Below are 14,293 nucleotides of genomic sequence, written 5' to 3' on the forward strand. Positions count from 1 at the left end.
GTAAGCACCCTGACAACCTTAACCACGATGAGGGTTGGAAAATTAGTGATAATTGGATCCCTACTCTATCCTTTGATCCTACCTCCTCCTAATTATTCGGTACCCACTTATCCCTTGACTTTACCTCCATGATCCTCCATTTATAACACGAGCCCTAAAATCATTAGATGAGTTTCATAAAATCATCTTGAATAAATAAATAATTTTCATAATTACAATTTTAACATATTTCATAAATTTGAATTTTAATAACTTTAATTCACCAATCTCAATCATCACATTCATTAGACCAGTTCCATAAAAATCATCATGAATAAATGATTTTCATTTTTACTATTTTAATATTCACATTCATTTCTAAAAATTAGAAATATTTATAAAATAATTACTAATTCATACAAAGATATAATAAAATTTTATAAACATTCAATCTTTGCCACATCATTCACATAAACATTAAAAGATAAAAATGGTAATTTAATCTATAACAATAATTCATTGAATTTAAAACATAATATTATTTTTTGGATTATTAATATGATTATTCTAGGGCATAATATTAAATTTCTATTATTATTTTTCTCATTTAATCATAACTCGAAATAAAGATAATTCATTTACCAAATAAATAAATAAATACAAATCATTTACATTCATTCTAATCATATAATTAATAAACCAATGAATTATACACATAATTATTAGTTTAATTAAAAAAAAAAAAATATAGTTACACAAGAATAAATATTTACAAAAAAATATAATAAAATTTATAATTGCGACATCATTCACATAACATTTTTTTTTTAATTTAAAACCTAATTTTTTTATTAATAAAATTAATCTATCACATAATATTAAATTTATATTAATTAGCATTTTCTCATTTAATCATAACTCAAAATAAATAACATTCACTTACTAGATAAATTAAATAAATAAAAGTCATTAAAATCATATAACTAATAAACTAATTAATTATACACATAGTTATTAGTTATTTATAAGAATTAGTAATTATATATTTTTAATATCAAAAAAACATTATAACTAAACTGAACTATGTCATTATCCAAATTGTTGGCTAACATTCTCTCCCATCCCAACCCTAGCCCTATCTATTAAAACTTATCGAGTTCTGACTTATTCACTCATGGATCTAATCGTAACGATGAACCACAAAGGTTGGTTTGAAACGTCGATTCCAACAAACCTGAATGCAATGACTCCGAAAGACAACACTACATAGAATATAGATTGCAGAAGCCTCAAATGAACAAAATGATAGCTATAATTTTTTATTTTTTTTTTTGTATTTAAAAATTGTAAAGATTTAAAAAATATTTTTATTACTTTTATAGTTTAATTGTATGATAGTTGTTGGTTGGACGAAGGATAGCTATTATTGCTAAGAGATTGTTGGTGAAAAAATCAATTAAAAGGGTTTATTTTCTATGATCTACAGCAAAGATTAATTTAGGCACATTTGTTGTTGAATAAATTTGGATCCTAAAGAGATAGTGATTGACATATAAATTTCTTGGTATGTGGAGATGAGTTGAAAAAGATTGTTATGTAGTATCTTATTTTGTGTATTACATTTGAGCTTTAAGTTTTTGTCATTCATGTTATTAGATTTTACTTACATATTTTTTGCATTCTACTTTCATTTTTTAATGATCTTAAATACCTTTAACTTTTCTTTCATTTTTTTTAATGATCTTAAATACCTTTTATTTTTTTTATCATCTTAAATAGACAGAAATGGTTTATATTGAAAATAAGTAAAGAGGGTATCTTATCCAGGGAAAATTCATTTCAATTTTTCAAAGTTTTTGTAAAAAAAGTAATATGTTATTCTTTTGAATTTTATATCAAATAGTATTTTCATTCAAATTTAGTAACTATGGTTTTTTAACCATAAAAAAATATATGTTTTTAATTGCTTTATATAATGTATATATAGTTATTTTTTTAAATTTAAGTACTTTATTTCTTTATAAGGTTGATATAAGATTATGTTGTTTTATATGGACATTGAAATCTTTAATTTATGGAATAGAGTAAACATGAAATATTTTTACCACTTCTCTTTAATGTGGAAACTCAGAGTGAGATTATTGATGTTTTATTATACTTCTAATTAAAAAATCAAACACATATATTCTTTTTTTTTTACCTAGTTATCGGAGAACCCACAGTAAAAACCATTTTCGTCAACGTTTCAAATCCCAACAGGGATCCATCATCAAGACTTCTTGAATGTTGATAGTAGAAGAGCTTAAATGAGAGATTTAAATAGTTATGAGGTGAGTTGATTTAAGGATGAGATGAAGGTCGGCTTGTTTAATAATATTTATTATTATCCTCATTTTTAAGTTTTTTATTGTAATTTTGAATAATTATTGAAGAGTTAATTTATTAATTTAAAAGTATTAAAAACTATTATTATTAAATCCAATTATTAATGGAATATTAATTAAATACTTAATCCTTAATCTTAATCAAATACTAATCCTTAATCTTAATATAACTAAATCTTAATATTGAATAATAATAATAATATTAATAATTAAAAATAGTAACCATTATTATAAATATTTACTACTAAATGTTTAAATTTTATTAATAGTTTAATTAATTAATAGATCTTGTAATTAAGTACTAGTTATTTATAAATAATAATAATCATAATTATTATTATAATTAATTATTATAATCATTATAATTATTAATTATAATAAATATCAATGATTAGATAATATTAGAAAATCTTTATTTTTTTTAAGGAAGCTCTTATTTTTTTTTCAAGGATTTAAAAACTTTTTTATTGTTCTTAATAGTTTTTATTTGATATTAATTCATAATTAGTTAAAAGATTTATTAATAGATCTTAATTAATAATTAATAATAACAATTTATAATAATAATTAATGATAATAGTAATAGTTATTATCATAATTGTTATTGTAAATGTTATGATTAAATACTAATTATTATTATTATTATTATCATACTTAATAGTATTGAAAATTATTATTAAGAGTAATAATGATAGTAATACTACTAACTATTAGAATAGGAGAGGGAGATATCTACCCACTGAGCGCTATACTTGGGATGTATTGGTGATTTCAATTTCTTTGATTAAGGGAAGCCAGCTTCCACTGATCTCAATACTGTTGTCCTTGTTGAGATTATGTGGATGTTTGATAATCTCAGGATCTTCTCTAATCTTTCACCTATGATGTTGTTCTTCCCTTGCGACAATTGAGGCGTTTTCCAAATAGACATGGTGCTTAGCTTTTGAGGAATGCTTTACCAGGGCCGAAGTACGAAATCTTTCATTCATAATATCAGTGCCATGTTCCTTAAGTCTTGTTTGTAAGCAAAGACCTATTTCACCAATGTAACTTTTTCCACACAAACAGTTTATTTTATAAACTCCCTTAAGTTGATGTCTATCAATATTATCTTACACAGACCTCATACCTTGCCTAATAGTTCCAGGCGCTGAGAATTGCGTGATTATGTCTTTCCTTCTCAGGGTTTTAGCAATCTTATCTGTCAATATTCCTTTTTGTTTTCTTATTATATATTTTATTTATGGTTGACACTAAGTAAAATATTTTTACCATATCTCCTGAGTATGGTCAATAAAAATGAGATTATTGGTGTTTTAGAATACTTTTAATTAAAAAAATAAAGGTATATTCTTTTTTTTGTTATTATATCTGAAATACTTATTTTATTTTTATTTAAATATTATTTTTTATCTAAAAGGACACTCATTCCAAATTAAACACGGATATATTTACACATCTCCCTCATACTTGACTATATAATGACACTTAGACATACGGATTAAGACCTATTTTAAAGGGATAATCCGGACCAGCCTTGATCCTTGAACCTTCGGCCAGCCTTGATGGAGCCCCATCACCCCACCTTTAAACCAAAACTAAACAATGATCTCCTGAGTTTATCATCCAACTCTGACACCATCCTATCCTGACTCTCTCACACCCTCAACAAAATCTTGGGTGTGACTTCCTGCTTCCAGCTTCCAGGTGACTTCAAGCTTCCAGCTTCCTGCTTCCAGACTCTTAACAAACCAGCTTCCCTCTCTCTATGCTTCCTCCTTTGTAGAATTACTTACACATTTTTTATATTTAACTATAAAATAAGCTTCTCTGCTAAACAATTAATTTTATTATTATTTTTTAAATTTATAAATATTCCAATATCTAACCAATTTTCACTCATTGAATTTTGCTATCAAAATTTTTCAACCTCAAATTATTGGTATTTCCAGATTTTTCTTCTCATCCTTGGATTCCAGTGCCCTTGACACTGCATATTCCAGCATCATCACCACGATAGGCGGAGACGTAGGCAATTGGAATCCTATTATAAGAAAAATCTGAAAATACGAGTATATTGACCATAATAAAATTCTGAAAATGCAAGTGAGTTGAGGTGTCGTGGTGCTGGTTACTTGGACTATCTAAGCTTCATTTCGGTGAGCACCGACAGTTGACAATGCGACGTCTAAGCTTGTGAATTTCCATGGACATCTCAACTTTTAGAAAGGGATAACAAGCTATGCCTTCACATCACAGTGGGCTCTTACAGTTATACTAATTTAATATAGTAAACTGGGCTCTTACAGTTATACTAATTTAATATAGTAAACTGAACGTTATCAATCAACTAAACACGCATCTGCGTCAACTACGTCCTTATATTGGCGGGCACTTTTGTATATGGAAAAAGAGTTGTGTATCAGGTGGACGAAATGGAATTTCTAATACACATAAAATTATGATATTTGATAATTTTTATTTAGATTTATAAAAATTTCTGTGGGATTTTGTCAAAATATAGCTCAAATTTTTAAAAACTTTCAAGGCAAAAAGCAGTCTCATGAGTGATGGGAAACAATAGTTCATGTGCAATGTTCATATCAAGGTTCTTTTGCATTTTAAAAGCGGATTGCTTTTTGCATATAAACTTTGTAAGAGATTAATCTTATTATTTGAATAAGTTTAATAGTTAAAAATATATATTTTATAAAAAAAATTAAGTTTAATTTAAAAAAAATAAAATATATTTATTTTTATAAAAAAATAAAAAAATCATTTTTCATACACAAAAATTTTCATACACTAATTTAATATTTAAAATTAAATTATTTTAAAAATAAATTATTATTATTATTTTAAAAAATTATGAACTAAACATATTATATGTTATGAGTGAATATTTTTAAAATAATGATAAAATTTTATTTTTAAAATAATTTTAAATTGTGTAATTAACATAATGATTATTTTAAAATATTAAATTTATTTTTATATAAAAATATTAACATTATTCATTTAAAATTATAATTTTAATGTATAATGTTTAATCAATGTGATGATAAACTTTATTTAAAATATATATAAAATATTTATCCTTTCTCATACCTTTCGCTTTTCACATTATACCAATTTGCATGTTACATCATATAATATGTTTGAACACATAACCTTTCATACAAAGCAAAGCCAAATACAAAGTGGCAGAGGAAACAATCTAATCGGAAGAAATATATATTGTTAGTAGTTACATTTTCTAACTTTTCTAGGAGAAACTTAATTCCGAATACCCCGTGGATAATAGGAGGGGACTTTAATATGATAAGGAATCTAGGAGAAAAGAGAGGGGGAATAAGGAGGGAGGACCAGAATATGGAGGAGTTCAACGATATGATTAGGGACCTGAGGTTAGTTGATATCCATACAACGAATGGGGTCCATACCTGGAACAATCGAAGAGGAGGACAGAATCAAATTGCTTCTAGACTGGATAGATTCATGCTTTCAGAGCAAATTTTGAATCGTGATGTGTTTATTGAAGCTAAAATCCTTCCTAGCCTTGGTTCTGATCACTGGCCCATACGATTAGATATCGATATCAAGAAGGTCAAGGGGAAGAAGCCCTTCAGGTTCGAATCTTTTTGGCTTAGAGACCCACAATTCATAAAGAAATTGGAGGATTGGTGGAATCAGAGCACTATCAGGGGTAAGGGGAAAATGCATACTATACAATTGAAGCTCAAGGAAATCAAAAAGAGAATAAAAGAATGGAATAGGAAAGAATTTGGGAACATTATGGAAGCAAAGCAGAAATTAGAAGGAGAAATGGAGGAAATCCAGCAAAAAATAATCTTGGAAGGCAGGGATGAAGAGAAGAGTAGGGAGGAAGGAAGAATAATAAGTCAGCTGGAAGAGAGAAGGAAACAAGAGGAGATTTTGTGGAGACAAAAATCAAGGATAAGATGGTTAAGGGAAGGAGAAAGGAATACAAAATTCTTCCATCAAGCTATGGTCCAACACAGACAGAGGAATAGAATTTTTTCAATTAAAAATGCTGAAGGAGAAAGAGTAATAGAACAGGAGGATATAGAAAAGACTCTAGTTGATTACTTTAAAGGGATCCTAATAGAAAACCAAGGGGATAGAGGAGAAGCCATTACTAATATTTGCAGGGAGATACCAAGAATAGTAACTGAGGAACAAAACAAGGCATTAATGCGGGCAGTAACCTTGGAAGAATTAAGAGAAGTAGTGATGAATATGAGTAAGAACAAGGCTCCAGGTTCGGATGGGTATACAGTGGAATTCTTCCAGGCTAGTTGGCACTTTATGGGAAAAGAGATACTGGAGGCTGTGGAAGAATCACGAATGAGACAGCGAATATGGCCTGGAATAAACTCGACCTTTCTGACCCTGATTCCTAAAAGTAATACCTCGGAGGAACCACAGGGCTTTAGACCCATAGCCTTGTGTAATGTCATCTATAAGATTATATCCACTCTGATTGCGAAAAGGTTGAAACCTCTCCTACCCAACTTAATTGCGCCTGAACAGACTGGCTTTGTAGAGGGTCGGCAAATCTTGGATGGTATAGTGGTATCTCAGGAGGTGATACACTCCCTAAAGGTGAGAAAACAGAAAGGGATGCTAATGAAGTTGGATTTGTCCAAGGCCTATGATCGATTGAACTGGGACTATCTCAGAGCGGTTTTGGGAGCTTTTGGTTTTGAGAGCAGGTGGATAGCATGGATAGTCAGCATGATCTCTACTCCGAATTTCTCAATTTTGGTCAATGGTATTCCTACAGATACGTTTAATGCCACCAGGGGTATTAGGCAGGGGGACCCAATTTCTCCGTTCTTATTCATCTTGGCTATGGAAGGATTAAGTAGAAAACTCAAAAAAGAAGTAAGCGAAAGGAGAATCAAAGGAATTAGGTTGTGGGGGAATAATCTGATCATCACACATCAACAGTTTGTTGATGATTTGATGCTATTTGGAGAAGCGTCGCTTAAGGAGGTGAGAAGTTTCAAGAAGGTCTTAGAAGTCTTCATGAGCGCATCAGGTATGGAGATTAATAACGATAAATCTTGTACTTTCATATTTAATTCACCTGAGGCTATCAAAGCCCATTTAACCAGAGTTCTAGGTTTTAGACAGGGAGAGTTACCCACTAAGTATTTGGGTATTCAACTGGATATAAACCCTAACCGCATAAAGAATTGGCAGAGTTTGTTGGAAAAGATCAGGAAAAGATTAGCTAGTTGGTCGTTCAGATTGCTGAATATTGCAAGCAGAATTGTCCTATTAAAATCGGTCTTATTATCTATCCCCATATACCACCTGTCCATTATGGCTGCTCCCAAAGGAGTTTTTTCCAAAATGAGAGAAATACTGGGAAAATTTCTATGGGGGGGTCCTAAGCAACAGAAGAAATGGACTCTGGTTTCATGGAAGAATGTAATCAAGAGGAAAGAGGAAGGAGGCCTCGGAGTAAGAGATCCTGAAATTGTAAATAAGGTTTTAGGGGCGAAATTATGGTGGAGATGGGTCCAGGGGGGAACCGATGTGTGGAAAAAAATATGGAATCAAAAATACGGCATGCCTGATACAACCGAAGGGCGTTTAAGAATAGAGGAAACTCCAAGAGGATCACAAATCTGGGATTTAGCAAGTAGAAATAGGGACATAGTTAGGAACCTTGCCTTCTGGGAAATCCGTGAAGGAAGCTCAGCAAGATTTTGGGAGGAAGGCTGGCAACAACGTGATAATCTGGATAGGATCCAAACTCTTCATGAAGTCCAAGAAAGAGCGCAAAGAGCAGGAATGGAATATGTGAGGGACTATTGGAAAAGAGAAGCATTAAACGACATATGGAGAGTCTGGAAAAGACCGGAGGAATGGGATGACAATATAAGTCAGGAGGCTGGGCAAGTGTATACCAGAGAAATAGAATCGAGGAAAATCAAGATCAGAGAAGGTAAGGATATCCTTAGATGGGGTAAAGCGATGAAGGGTATGTTTACAGTAAAAGAAGCATATTACTGGGCAACGAAAGAGGAAAGAGAGGAGGAACCAATGGAATGGAAAAAGATTTGGGAAGGAAAATGGTGGCCAAAAGTAACATATTTCGTATGGCTGGTGTGCAGAGGGAGGATCCTGACATGGGACAATATTCAGAAAAGAGGAATGAATGGACCATCAAGATGTAATCTTTGTAGTAAGGAAATAGAAACTCAGGAGCACTTATTGAACAAATGTTTATATACTCAGAGTCTGTGGGAAGAAATTAGGGTACTCTTTGGTAAGACAAAAAGGGATCCAGATAACCTCAGGAATACTCTGCTTCAATGGGGAAAGGGGAATTTCCAAAGCAAAGTCGTAAGGAGAATATGGAATTTGGCGGTAGGTTTCGTAATATGGGAGATTTGGAAAGAGCGAAATCGAAGAATCTTTAGAGATAAAAGTTGTCAAGAATCGAGAATTTGGGATGAAATATGCAGGTCGATTAAAGAAACGGTTTTGTCTGAAGTTTGGGAGGAAGACGATTGGAAGTTGAACCCGGAGGAACAGAGAATAGTCTCAAAATTGAATATGGAATTTACGATGATCTACCCCAATACAGAGAGGAGAACCAGAAATGGCATGCAGAGCCCCAACCATTTCAGATTTCCCGGGGATCGACGGATTAAATTGAACTTCGATGGGGCCTCAAAGGGTAACCCCGGACAAGCAGGTCTGGGAGGCATTTTCAGAGATAGCAGAGGTAATACACGGTGGGTGTATGCTGAATGGGGAGGGGAAATGACGAACAACGAAGCGGAATTGTGGGCAGTACACCATGGACTTCGAATAGCAGTTAGAAACGGATATATGAATCTTGAAATCGAAGGAGATTCCCAGATCACGATAGATATGTTAAGGAAATTAAGGGATGGTAAGAGATGGGATCATGTAGCGAAGAGTTGGCGGACAGCAGGGATAATACAGGATATCGAAGGACTGCTGAGTAGGATAGAATATACAATAATAAATCATGTATTGAGAAATGGAAATCGCGCAGCTGATCTATTGGCCAATTGGGGAAGTGAAGGATCGAACAGGATAGTGGATGGTAGCTGGATATCATTAAAGGATGATCCAAGTTGGAACGAGCTAAATAATCTACTAAGTCAGGATCATAATGAAGCGACCGCACAGGAAAGGAATGATTAGTCGCCTCCCGATTATGGAAAGGAGGGGAAAGGACAGAGTAATCAATGATGGATCAGAGTGTCTGCAGGATCGAGTATATGAAGTTAAAGTCATGGAGGGTGGGATCAATCAACCCACGGGAAGAATGCTCATCCCAAGGAGGAAAATGGGTAAGGTACCGAGGACGGGAGGTGGAATCGTCAGAGCGACAGCGATCGTTTCACATCATGATAGAGAAAATGGAACGCGTATTAATGAAGAGGACAGGCAGCAAAGAAGTTTCAAGAAGAAAAGGTGGTCGAGCAGGGATAAGTTAGAGTCTGCATGCAGTCGAACAAAGAAAAGAAAGAAACCAGGCGTGAACCACAGCAAAGTGAGGGGGAGAGTTACGAAATTGCAACAGACGAAGGCAAGTAAAATGGCAGAGAACCAAGACAGGGGAGCAGGAAGGTGGACGAGAAGCAAGATGGCAAATCCAGAAGAGAAAGGAAAGAGCGCAGTAGAGGAAACCTTGCAGAAGATTTATCTTACCATCCCGGACGAGTCGGAGGAAGAGTTTGACATCCGGAATTACATTTTAGATGAGGAGCCACGACGAGCAAAGGGTGGTAAAGAAGGTAAGTGGAAGGGGCACAAGACTGAAACGGGAGACCGGGAAGACGAGGAAGAGGGTCAGGAAGATGACGAAGAAGAGGCGGGTGGCAGACGAGGAAGGAGCAGAGGAATGCGAGGGCGCGTTAACCAGAGAGGCAGAGGGGGGACTGGAGGACGAGGAGGACGAGGGAGTAGGGGTGAAAGATCAGAATACGAGGAGGGAACAACTAGTGAGGTCAGAGGCAGAAAAAGAGGTAAGAAAGATATGAGGAAAAAACTACAGGAGGCAGAAGAAGCATATTGTCATGATACAAACCCGAATATTAGAAGGATCATTGACCATTTAGAGGAAGAAGCCATGCAGGAGATTTCAGATCCCGAAATGGAAGATTGGGAGCGGTTCCTCCCTGACCCGGGGCATACGAGAGGAAGAATGTCCTTGTATAAACAATCGTTACATGTTTATTGGGGAATGAAGAGGTTATTGGCCAAAGCAATGGAGCAGGTGGCCATGGAAATGGTTGAATTGGCTCAAGGAATCCCCACCCTGAAAAAGGAATTGAAGAATATCCAGGTTACTCTACTTATGCAAGACAGAAAGATGGACGAGATTCTGCAGATGTTTAAAGCGAGCGGAATGGGAGTCAAGGCAGAGAGAGAGCCCAAGCCAGATACAATGAATCAGTAGAAGATGGAGCTGCTGCAAGGAGGTTTTTATATATTTCTATTTTGTTTTTTGGAATATTAGATGTTAATGACTCAGAGAAAAAACAGTTTGACTATAGTAAGAATAGACGGGTATTTAGCGTGGATAGATAGACTGGTAATATACTTTTTTTGGATGGCTTTTAAAAACTTCAGATGGTCAAGAAACCCGGTTTCCCTTAAGGGCGGGTTGAGACCTGCCTATTTCTGTAATGTCTTTTATTTTCAGTAATGGAAACATAGAATATCGCCTCAGCTTACAAAAAAAAAAAAACTTTTCTACATTCATAATCATCGAACTCTAAAACATAGGCTAAGATAGACCACATTTATTTATTTATTTATTTCATCTCAATCCGATTAGTAGGTTACACTAACTAATAGATTCGAGATCATCCCTTCTGTTATCTCAAAATCAGATCTTGATAGGTTGCTGGTCAGGTTGACTCTAAGTAACTATTTCAACCTACTTTAGGCTGAGGCTTAGCCTCCTCAACCTGAGAGGGCTCTCTCTTGATGGATTAATGATTTTGATTAAAGATAAGATGGCTAACTCTTATAGAACAATTGTGAAAAATATGAATGGTGGAAACACATTAAACAAAACTATCCATTGGTCTTATGGAGTCAAAAACACCTCAATATAACAATGAACTCAACCCTACATGGAAGTCAGGGCATTCAGCATTTAAACATTCAGAACATAAACTATGGGACCACACAGTTTATAAATGTATACAGGAAGTCAGAGCACATTCAGTGAATTCTGAGTGATTATACATCCATACCACTGTAAGAATTAAGAAAAGGACAACATCACATATTCTGAACATAAAAAATCCTTCATGAATACTGAGAAGTAAAGTCAAGCATGTATTACTGAAAATGAGTCTTACATAGGCCAAATACAAGATTTTCCATAAAATTTTCCAACCCCTTGTACATCAGCTCTTCTGCTATATATAGAGCTCTTTACACAACTTAGATTCCTCTTCTAGGATGAGGAAAATTCGAATTCTACCTGACCTGACACCTAATGACACTCAAAACTAACTATTAAATGCAAATGACACCTAACTAGCAGTCGTAGAGACCTAATACAACTAGGAGTGTAACTCCTTATCATGATTACAACAACCTTCTCTAAGCATTAAACACTCCTTTTGACACATAAAACCCCATGAAGTCGAGTTTGATGAAGCCCATAACCTTCCAGTTGGCCCTTGATGACTCATATTTTTGTTGTTCCTAGAAACCAGGAAACTGTCCCTTGCTCTGTTCTGGCTGAAAAATAGGTCTTGGGACAGAGCTCATAACTTCTCATAAAAAATGTATTTGGAAAAACTGAAGGAGGTTTTTGTGAACCAATAAATGCTTAACAAAAACCTCTCTTGGTTTTTTGAAACACCTTTCCTACCGTCCAGAATATTTCTTTGAAAAACAGGTGTCAAACAGAGAAATATGCCTATGAAAAACTTGCACCTACAACAGTTTCATAGCGCAAGTTTGATCATTCATTTCTCTCAAATCATAATGGATTTGAAGAAAGTGGAAGAGGTTTTTGTACTTCAGAATCGTAGGAATGAAAACCTCTTTCACTTTTCAGAGATGAGTTTTTAACTGCTTGTTAATCCCCTTGGAAGTCGACTGCTCTTTTCATAACATAAAACTTTGGAGTTCATAAAAGTCTTTCCTTTCCTTGTTTTGCCTTTGCTAGACACTTATACTTCGTGAATGCTCCGTTTCAGACCCTCCTCTTCAAATAATATTTCCCTTTGTCTTACAAAAATGGTCCATCAAATCACAATATGTAGCTACAGCAGTTTCGTAGTGCACTACGAAACTGTTGTGCATTAGGCATCACTTACAGCAGTTTCGTAGCACGCTACGAAACTGCTGTGTAATTTCAAAAACACAGCTTACATGCCAAATTTGACTGTCTTGAGCTTCTTTATCTTGAAATGTCCTTCTCATCTGCCTTGAAACTTGCTTGCCTTGCTTGAGCCTTCAAAGAACTTTTATGTATGCTGACCCTGAGTTTGCCAAGTGCTTCTTATGCATGAAAGGAGCATGACAATAACCAAGAACAAATCTTTCTTACCTTACCCTTTTCCTTTGAAATTTGTTTAGTGATAACAGTGGCTCCACTTGGGATAGTGTGCTCCTGTAGTACACTAAGAACTCGCAAGTCCAGTGCTTTATCCTTTTATGACAAACTAAAATTTGCTTGACAAGTGTTCCCTTTAAGCTTCTTGAGCCTTCACCTCGGGCTTAAGCTTGATGACCACTGTAGGAGAAAGAAATCTATATTTACTGAAAAAATGCTCAGTCAACTTTGAGCTTATTTGCATTTTCCTACCTACCTACTAGCTGCAATTTCCACTTTAGGTCAAGCAACATGATATTTCCAATAAAGCCAATCAATTGTCCTTTCTGATATTGGAGGCTCTTGATTGCATTCAACCTCAAAATAACCATGATAGTGAGATGACCAAATCAACTTATAATGTATATGATCTTCATAATGCAAATGAAAATGAAATACTGATGTGCAAAACTTTGCCATGTATTCATTTATAGGGTCAAAGAAAACATGGTTATTTTGATAATCATCATAACATTCTATCTCTTCAGACAACTGATCCTCAGCCACACAAAATTCCTTTGATGTGCTATCCAACTGCCTTTCTGCATGATTCTCATAGACAATGTAATTTTCCTCACTATTGTGATCATTATTTGAAGTAAGCTGCTGCAAGGATTTACAAAATTGAACAACCTTTTCCTCTGCCTGAGGGCTATAAAAGCTATTTTCCAGTACTTCTTCTTGCTGTTTGCAATCAATTCCATACTCATAATGATCTGAAGCCTGACAAATCTGCTGCATCTCTACATCAATCTCAGAGGATGTAATATGATTTTCATAAGTAAACCCCTGCTGATCTTCATGCTGCATTTCATGAGATGTTATACTTTCTTCTTGGTGTTGAAATGCATTGTTATGAAGAGCCTCTAAAATTTCTTCATCCATAAATTCATCATCATCATAACAATCCTCCAAGTACTGAATAAGACTTAAAGAATGTCTACAACAATCTTTGAGCAACAATAAGGAAGGATGACATTCTTTATACATCTCATAGAATTCATCATGAAAATTAGCAAGCGAATATATTGAACCATTTTCCAAACCTTTATACCAAGACCATCCCTTTCCTTCTAAAGTGGTCATAAACATCTTCATGAGACAATCTTCAGGGAAATGAACCTTAAGACTGCGTACATGCATATGGAACCTAACCAAATGAAGAGCAACATTGTCCTTCTTTTCATCTTTGAATATTGGAAGATCATCTAACCAATCAACCTTTGGCATAGGATTTGGAAAACCAGGGATATGAGACCGATTCATAGGAGCATACCTCGCATTCATTCTT

The sequence above is a fragment of the Pinus tabuliformis genome, chromosome 3_1 (genome assembly GCF_031772625.1).
Source record: "Pinus tabuliformis cultivar Carrire ecotype Pingquan chromosome 3_1, CPIR1, whole genome shotgun sequence".
Lineage (NCBI taxonomy): Eukaryota > Viridiplantae > Streptophyta > Pinopsida > Pinales > Pinaceae > Pinus > Pinus tabuliformis.